Source organism: Rattus rattus, chromosome 2, assembly GCF_011064425.1.
Source record: "Rattus rattus isolate New Zealand chromosome 2, Rrattus_CSIRO_v1, whole genome shotgun sequence".
Lineage (NCBI taxonomy): Eukaryota > Metazoa > Chordata > Mammalia > Rodentia > Muridae > Rattus > Rattus rattus.
Window position 1 is genome coordinate 156,771,972 of NC_046155.1, and position 8,981 is coordinate 156,780,952.

The 8,981-nt window shown below is 39.8% G+C and overlaps 1 pseudogene; it reads left to right on the forward strand.

The window, feature by feature from the left end:
* Nucleotides 1-3,685: 3,685 nt before the first annotated feature.
* On the forward strand, nt 3,686-8,251 carry LOC116893345 (annotated as a pseudogene).
* The last annotated feature ends 730 nt before the right edge of the window (nt 8,252-8,981 follow it).

Consider the following 8,981-nt stretch of genomic DNA (forward strand, 5'->3'; position numbering starts at 1 on the left):
GGTTTTCATAAAAGTACTATTTTGTAATTATATAAATGAATATGAAGCAAAGCACTGGATTTCTTGGAGACAAGGTCATGGTGACCCCATCTCAAGGGGTGGCTTCTTATCCAATTTTCTTGCTTAAAATCTCAGTCCAGGCTATCAGGAACATCTTGTAAATATAGAAAAGGAATAGAAGAAGATAAAGCAGATAAACTGCCAATACAACTCAATATTTTTCTCTGGCTAGAGAGTTCCACAACCAGTTCCAGGAGACCTCCGCCCTTTGGAGTAAAATGCCTCACTGTGGAACTTGTCACACAGAATCTACTGCGGTTGGTGTAGCACGTTATCATCCAAAGAAGATGATGAGAAAATTCCAAGGAAGACAATCCCTTACCCCAGGGTTCATAGTCCATTGTTGAAGTACAAAAAATGGCCTTCACCTTCCTTTAAATTAAATACCATCCAAGCTCTGATAGTGGTAGCCTCTCCCTGGTTGCTACAGATCTGGGATGGCATGACTGGAAGTCACCAGAAGAAACAATTACAGATGTCTATATTAGTATCAATAAAATGGCCAGGTAAAGATGGGTCTGTGGTAACAGGACTGAAGATGTTGATGCTTCCTTTATCTCTTTTGTCTTGACAGGCTGTGGCATCTTCAGACACTCCAGTTTATGAGTATGGTGAAGTTCCACAGCAGGTTTAATATTAGTTGAGGCTCAGATTCTGAAGGTTTGTAAGTCAGCCTTGCTGAGATCTGGCTTACATGTAATCATGAGAGGTTGTTGTGAATTTGTTCCCACAAACCTTCACCTGGATACTGGATGCTTGCATATACTCCTAGGAAGAAATGAGTATCCTTGAAATATAAACTACATTCACAAAGAGAAGAATAGAACTGTGGGAAAGGGCTCACGTACATGCAGATCATCTGACTGCTTCATATTTATGCATGGGTGAGAAGTTGTAAAACTATTAATTTTTTCCTCTACATAGCAGCATCATAATGGTATTAGATATCCCTGCTAGACTCTTAGGAGTGACAGGAATCAAAATAAAGCTTGCTAAACACAGTGTGCATGAAAAGAATAAGTATTGATTTGTGGTTTTCTATAAATGCTACTCTACTCACTGTCATGCATTTAAACTATAAAAGAAGGGGGGAAACTGTGCACTAGTCTGTTGCCTATAACAGTATATGGCATGCTGCTGGTAGCCAATATAGGCAAAATGGCAGTAACTAAGTGAGTTTTCTCCAAACTCTTCTATCTCTAGTTTATCTTCTAAAATAATACAAATACTGAGGCTCCTCCATGATACTGTGCAAGGATGCCTGGTTTGTTTCTGACTAAAAGCAGCAAGTAGTACCACTAGGATAAGTACACAGGGTGAGAGTACTTTACTTGAGAAGCAAGCACATACTCTGTAAGAAGCTAAGACTATATGGATGTTGTATGTAATAAATCAGCCTTTGTCCTTCAAGAGATGAACAGTCATGATGATCTTCTTATCTCCTTCCCACTGTTTATTATTCCAGAAAAAGTTCCTGCTCCAGTTTGCTAGTCAGTCTCAATGTGGACTTGGAAGGACTCCAATTTAGGACATGTCTAATTTCACTAGTTACTCCTGTACTAGAAGCTTCAGGGTTCACAAATCAAAGCCCTGCATGATATCTCAGTCTCTTCTGTGGGTCCTTCTTATAAATCAAGATACTAAAGGATTTTACAGGTTGTCATTGTATTGCTGATGCCTTGGCACTGTAAAAGCTCTTAATCCCTTTCCTGAAAGATCCACTTTAATGCCTTCAGACATTTATTGTAATTGTTCTATTCCTGCTTCTAAATATTTGCAGTGGACTGAAGTAGAACAGGTTACTTATCCATGTCATTGACATAGATCTGATTTGAAATGTTCGCACAACTGCTGTGGATTCATTGTTTTCTTGTGTTCATTCAGACCTGTCTGATGCTGGGCACACACTCACATTCCATCTTTCACTGTTGTAGAGCAAATGCGTGAGTGTAGGTGTAGCCATGGGATATATAGAGCGGCAAAGGCATTGCATTATGGCGTTCACAAGAGAGACTCCATGTGTCCTCTCTAGTAGTGGTGCATTGTCAGTGATGTCACACCCTCTCTTTTCCATTGGTATTGCCCCCCTCCACTTTAAGAGATGTGGCTCCCACTACCTAAAGACTATACATGGACTGACCCTGGACTCTGACCTCATAGTAGCAATGAATATCCTAGTAAGAGCACCAGTGGAAGGGGAAGACCTGGGTCCTGCTAAGACTGAACCCACAGTGAACTAGACTGTGGGGGGAGGCGGCAATGGGGGGGGGGAGGGGGGGGGGGGGGGGGGGGGGGGGAACACCCAAAGGGGGGGGGGGGGGGAAGGGGGATGTTTGCCCGGAAACCGGGAAAGGGAATAACACTCGAAATGTATATAAGAAATACTCAAGTTAATTAAAAAAAAAGATTAAAAAAAAAAAGAGAGAGATGTGGCTCCCATTACCCTTAATATAGTTTCCATTTGCTCTACCACACTGAATAACTTTGAAAATGAACAGAAAGCGTTAATTAAAGGAAAATTTAGCCAGTGAGGTAATATTTAAAAATTTCAAGGTAAACTTATGGAAGAGGTTTCCACATTTTTATCATGTGATGTCTTTTACACAGTGCTTCCTTCATGTAGCTCAGATCCGTGGAGATGTAGGACATTTTCAGGATGCCAGAATATTCCTTTACATCCTCTTGTTCAGGTCACAATAATCAGTAGGTAACACAGATGTGTATTTTCTTCTATGATTCTGGTTTTGAGATCCTTTCCCTCTGCATGAAAACATGTTACTTCACTGCGAATAGTTATTTACACATCTTAAACTTTGGACGACATACTATGTTTTCTGTTTAGAACACTCTATTCTGTGATAAATCTTTCTGAAACGGTATATGAATAAATCTGCCACAAATAATGTCTATCATCACATTATTAGGAAAAAGACTTTCTGTGTTAATATTTCAAAATGTTAATACATATTCTAAACAAATTTTTATGATACTGTTACTTTTTCATCTCTAGCTTTGAGCACCTGTTTTCCAGTTATTTGTAAATATGTAAGAGAAGACTGTACAATGTCTTCACTCTACCATGCAGTGCCTGGAACTTATTCTTTCTAAATGTACTTGGTTCTCATTGTCCTATATTTTTTAGCATTTCTTCAGCTTTGCCAATTATCAAGTCTATTAATCATTATCCTACTAAGGCAGAGTTTTCTAGTTTCTACATGTGGCAGATACATGTGTTATCTGTCTTTCTGTGCCTGTTTTATATTTCTTCACATATTATTCTGAATTCCCATGCATTTTCATTATCACAGGATATCGCGTTTCTGGTTAAATAACATTTTATTTTGCATAAATACTACACTTTCCTCATGCCCTCATTGCCTAACAAATACCTAGATCTAGGATCAATCTTGCCACAGTCTCCTTGGTTTTTTAACAATTCAAGATATGAGTTCTACCTAGAGAAGTGAATCTTAAATTCAATGAGAAAGTTTTTGCTTACTTCACAGCATCCTTGCCACTGTCCAATCTGTAGCCATGTCTTGCCAAGTGGTTGTTGCTGTAGTTCTGTAGGGTTCAGAACTGAGGGAGGGTGGTGACATTTTTCTCCCCAAGAAGCCTGCACAACATGTTTCAGAACTGTGAGAGCAAGCAAGTAGTGGTGAATCTGGCAGGTGTGTACCTACATGATTTCTCCAGTTGACCGTCTAAGTAGGTGGTGTCTCTGCAATAGGATCTTACCATCACATTCTGGATGACAGCTGAGAGCAATAGCAAGAGCTTGTAATATCTGAGGTCAAACATGTCCAGCAATTAACGTGTTTTAAAGCATTTATCTATTACTGATTCAGAATTTTTATTTAATAGCATGTGGTGTCTAGTTGAGCTGTTGCCCCCATTATAGAATAATCCCATTTTTATATCGGTATATGAGGATGTTTAAGAAAGTGTCTACTACAGAAGATACTATAGAGATGTTTCAAAAGGTTTCAATGTTACATACCTACCCTTTGTCCCATCCTCCATATTATTTCATTTTTCTTATTTAATGAGGTCCTTCCTATCTGTGAAACATTATATGTCGTCTTGCTTCCTCCATATACATGTTGCCCTAGTAGATGGTATCCTGTATGAATATTGCAAAGGAAGCACACATATCTAGGGCTTGAAAGGTAATATCCACACGTGAGAGAAAACAGGTAATGTTTCTTTTTCTGGGTCAGGGCCACTTGACTCAGGATGATTGCTTGAGCTTTGCCCATTTTCCTTGATCTTTATGATCTTATTTGTCTTAACAGCTGAGTTACGTTCCATTTATAAATACTACATGTTCACTCCCTGTTCTTCATGATAAAAATCTATGTCATTTCCATTTCCAGGTCACTGTGAGTAGAGCAGCAATGAACATGTAAGAACAAGTGTTATATTTTAAGGTATGTAGCCCTTTGGTTTATGCTTAAAAGTGTTATACCTGAAGTATGTACCATATCTGTTTTCATTTTTACTGACCTGCAATACAGATTTCCACAGTAGCTGCACAAGTTTACACTCCACCAGCACTGAATATGTATTCTCCTTTCCCCACACACTTCATGGCATTGCCGTCTTTTCCCCCCTTGATTCTGATTGGAGGAACATTGACCTCAAATAAGTTTTAAATTGCTTTTTTAACTCATGACTTAGCATGCTGAACAAGTAAAATATATTTTTCATGTATTTGTGTTACATTTTTGAAGATTGTCTGTTTAGTTTCAGGGCCCCAGGGAGTTGGGTTGTTTTTTTCTTGTTTAAAAGATTTTTTTATTATTTGCGTATTCTAGATACTAATGCCTGTCAGATATCTAAATAGTAATGATTTTTGCCATTCTGTAGAATATCCTTGACTCAAAAATAGTAGTTCTTTTCTGTACAGAAGCCTGCAATTACAAGTGAGCCAGTTTTTCAAATATTGATCTCATTGTGTACATGACCACGATTCTGTACAGGGAAGACCTTTCCTGTGACAATGAGTCAAAGCATATTCTAATTTCTCCTTTTGTCATTTTCAGGGATTGGGTCTTAGGATTTGAGGTCTTGATCCACTTGGAGTTCTAGTTTGTTTTTAATTTAATGATAATGATCAGTATAATTCTTTTGTTTCTTCATTTGTTTTTTAATTTATTTATTCATTTATTTACTCACTTTCCTTCCTAATTGCTGCTCTCTCTCAGTCTACCCTAACAGATTTCCCCCTGACTCCTCCCCTTTTCCTCTGAGAGTGGAGACCCACTTTGTTATCCCCCAACCCCTGCACATCAAGTCTCTGCAGGACTAGGGGCAATGTTTTTTCCCTAGGGACAGAGAAGGCTGTCCAGTTAGAGAAGCATATTCCACAGATGAGCATTGAACAGCATGAGGGGAGTGGCCCTACTACTGTTGTTAGAGAATCCACATGAAGACCAAGCTGCACATCTGCTACCTTATGTGCAGTGGGCCTGGGTCCAGCTTGTGTGCTCTTTGGTTGATCTGAAATCCCCAAGGGTCCAGGTTAGTTGAATTTGTTGGTCTTTCTGTGGATTTCCCATCCCTTTAGTCTTTCAATTTTCCCCGAACTCTTCTGTAAGAGTCCCCGACCTCTGTCTGATATTAGGGTGCAGGTATCTGCATCTTTTTTCAGTCATTTGCTGGGTAGAGCCTCTTGGAGGGCAGTTACACTACGCTCCTGTCTGCAAGTATAACAGGGTACTTGCAAAAAGAATCCAGGAACACATCAAAAACATAATCCACCATGATCAAGTAGGCATCACCCCAGAGATTCAGGATGCTTTAATATATGAAAATCCATCAACATAGTCTATCATATAAACAGAAAGGAAAGAACCACATGATCATCTCATTAGATGCTGAAAAAAGCCTTTGACAAAAATTCAACACCTTCATGTTTAAGGTCTTAGAGATCAAGGATACAAAGCACATGCCTAACCATGATCAAGCAAATATACAGCAAGCAGTAGCCAACATCAATTAAACAGAAACAAACTTAAAGCAATCTATTGAAATCAGGACAAGACAAGGCTGCCCACTTTCTATGTATTCAATATAGTACTTAAAGTTCTAGCTAAAACATTGAGACAATTAAAGAGATCAAGAAGAATAGAAATTGGAAAGGAAGAAGTCAAAGAGAATTCCTACAGTGGATAAACTCCTTCAGCAAAGTGGCTGAAACAAAAATTAACTAAAAAAAAAATCAGTAGGCCTCTATTTATAAAGGATAAACAAGTCAAAAAGAAATTAGAGAAACAACACTTTTTTTCCTTTCTTTCTATTAAATATTCCACCCAGTCCCACAGCAGAGAGACCCACCCACCAATGTTTCCAATAGCCACAAGTAATATAAAATATTCTCATGTAACTCTAACCAAGCAAGTGGTAGTATAATTCTTCTATGTGTAATCATAGAGTTTGACCATGATCATCATTTGAAAAAGTAAGTATTTTTCTTTTCCCTACTGTGTATTTTTTTACTCCTTTGCAATGAATTAAGTATCCATAAGTATGTGGACATAAGTCTGGCTCCTCAAATCACCCGATTTACATTTCTCTGTCATTTCTTAGAGGAATCATTTATAAATCGGTTTCCCTTTTATTATATGTGCTATTGGTAACAAAATACTGGGGAAAATATAGTTGCAAGTTTGGAGGTAAGTTGGACAAGAGAGGTAAGAAGATGTGGAAGAACATATTTGTCATATAGAACAGAAGCAACTGAGGATCTTTCATGGGCATGGGGAAAGGCAAGAATTGGCTCAGAGAGATGGAGCTATAAAATAAGCATGAAGAGCTGTGAGAGGAAGGGGTACTGGCTCCAGCACTGTCAGGAGAGCATAGTGCTTACAAGGGATATAGAATGAAAGCACAGGGGGTTCCTGAGCTAGGAAAGTTGCAATTATTTCACCACTTCAAAAGGATACGGGAGGAGCCGATGTCTCTCTTGATCAAAATCTACAGGGAGAGAATCCTAGGTGAAAATTCCACTGTAAACAAACCACTAAGGATATGGTAAGGAAATAGGGGATGAGAGGGTTCCCTGATTGAAAATATATTTCCTCTTTCCCCTTCTGACAGCAGAGAATTGTGAGATAATCAAGTTTCAAACTCAAACTTCAGCGTGGTAAAAGTGTACTATTTTCTCAAGCCAATCTATATATCTGTGAATTGCATACACCACACAAAGATGTTAGGCCCAACCAGACAGTACTGACAGAGTTTGTTCTTGCAAGGTTCTCAGAGCACCCCTAGTCTAAGACTATTTCCTGACAGGCGTTTTCCTGTCTCTATATAATGGCTCTAATGGGCACACAGATCATTGCTTGGTTTCCAGCACCTGGGCTCCACAGTCCCATGTACTTTTTTCCTGTGCAACTTGGCGAGCATGGACATTATCTGCACCTCCTCTGTTCTGCCCAAGGTGCTAGTTGGTCTACTGTCTGAGGAAACACCATCTCCTTCAAGGGGTGCATGGCCCAACTCTTTTTCCTTCTGTGGTCTGGATCCTCTGAGGTGCTGGCTGCTCCACAGTCATGGCCTGTGACCGTTATGTGGCAATATCCTGTGCTCCCTCCACTACAGCTCTAGGATGAGCCCAACAGCTGTGTGGAGCACTGGCCATAGGTATGGTCCCTCTGTGCTGTAGAATGCATCTGTGCACACTGGTCTGATGACACAGCTGTCATTCTGGGCCCAGGTCATCACCCACTTCTTCTGTGAGATTCCCCCACTCCTTCTGCTCTCCTGTAGCTCCAACATAGGTGAATAGCATTATGACTTTGTGGCAGATGCCTTTTTATGGAGGCATAAACTTTGCGCTAACCCTGTTATCTTATGGATGCATCATTACAGCATCCTGCGCATATGCGTTCTGCTGAGGCAAGAAGAAAGCCTTTTCTACCTGCTCATCCCACCTCATTGTGGTCGCCATGTATTATTCATCTGTGTTCATTACCTATATCAGTCCTACATCCAGTTATAGCCCAGAAAGAAACAAAATTACCTCCGTGCTATATCAGTCTCATGCCAACCCTAAACCCCATATATCTATACACTGAGGAACAAGGATGTCAAGCTTGCCTTAAGCAAATTTTGCCTTTTTTTTGCATTAATGGAGATATGTAGGGTATTCTATAGGCCTGGTCTCTTCCTAACATGCTTTTTCTGAGGGCAGTCTCATGGAGTGGGGTGTCCCTATTATTTACTTTTAGAAACCTTTGTCTGATGAGAAGATTGGACACCCACTCAGTGTACCTTCTTTGAGTCAGTATAAATAAAACCAGCTTTATCTCCAGATAAAACAAATCATTTCAAAAGTAAAGTTGATCTAACTGGGATTCCATGTTCCTTGGCTGAAAGATTGCCACCAGTGGATGACTTTGTGATACTCACAAACCATTGTCTTTCATCCAGTCCTACACTATGAACACCACAGAACCTTGGCTTAACTACAACCTAATGAAAGAGCACCAGTGGAAGGGGAAGCCCTGGGTCCTGTTAGACTGAACCCCGGAAATGTGGTACATCTACACAATGGAATATTACTCAGCTATCAAAAACAAACGACTTTATGAAATTGTAGGCAAATGGTTGGAACTGGAAAATATCATCCTGAGTGAGCTAACCTAATCCACAGAAAGAGACATACATGGTATGCACTCACTGATAAGTGGCTATTAGCCCAAATGCTTGAAATACTCTAGATGCCTAGAACAAATGAAACTCAAGACGGATGATCAAAATGTGAAGGCTTCACTCCTTCTTTAAAAGGGGAACAAGAATACCCTTGGCAGGGAAGAGAGAGGCAAAGATTAAAACAGAGACTGAAGGAACACCCATTCAGAGCCTGCCCCACATGTGGCCCATACATATAGAGCCACCCAATTAGACAAGATGGA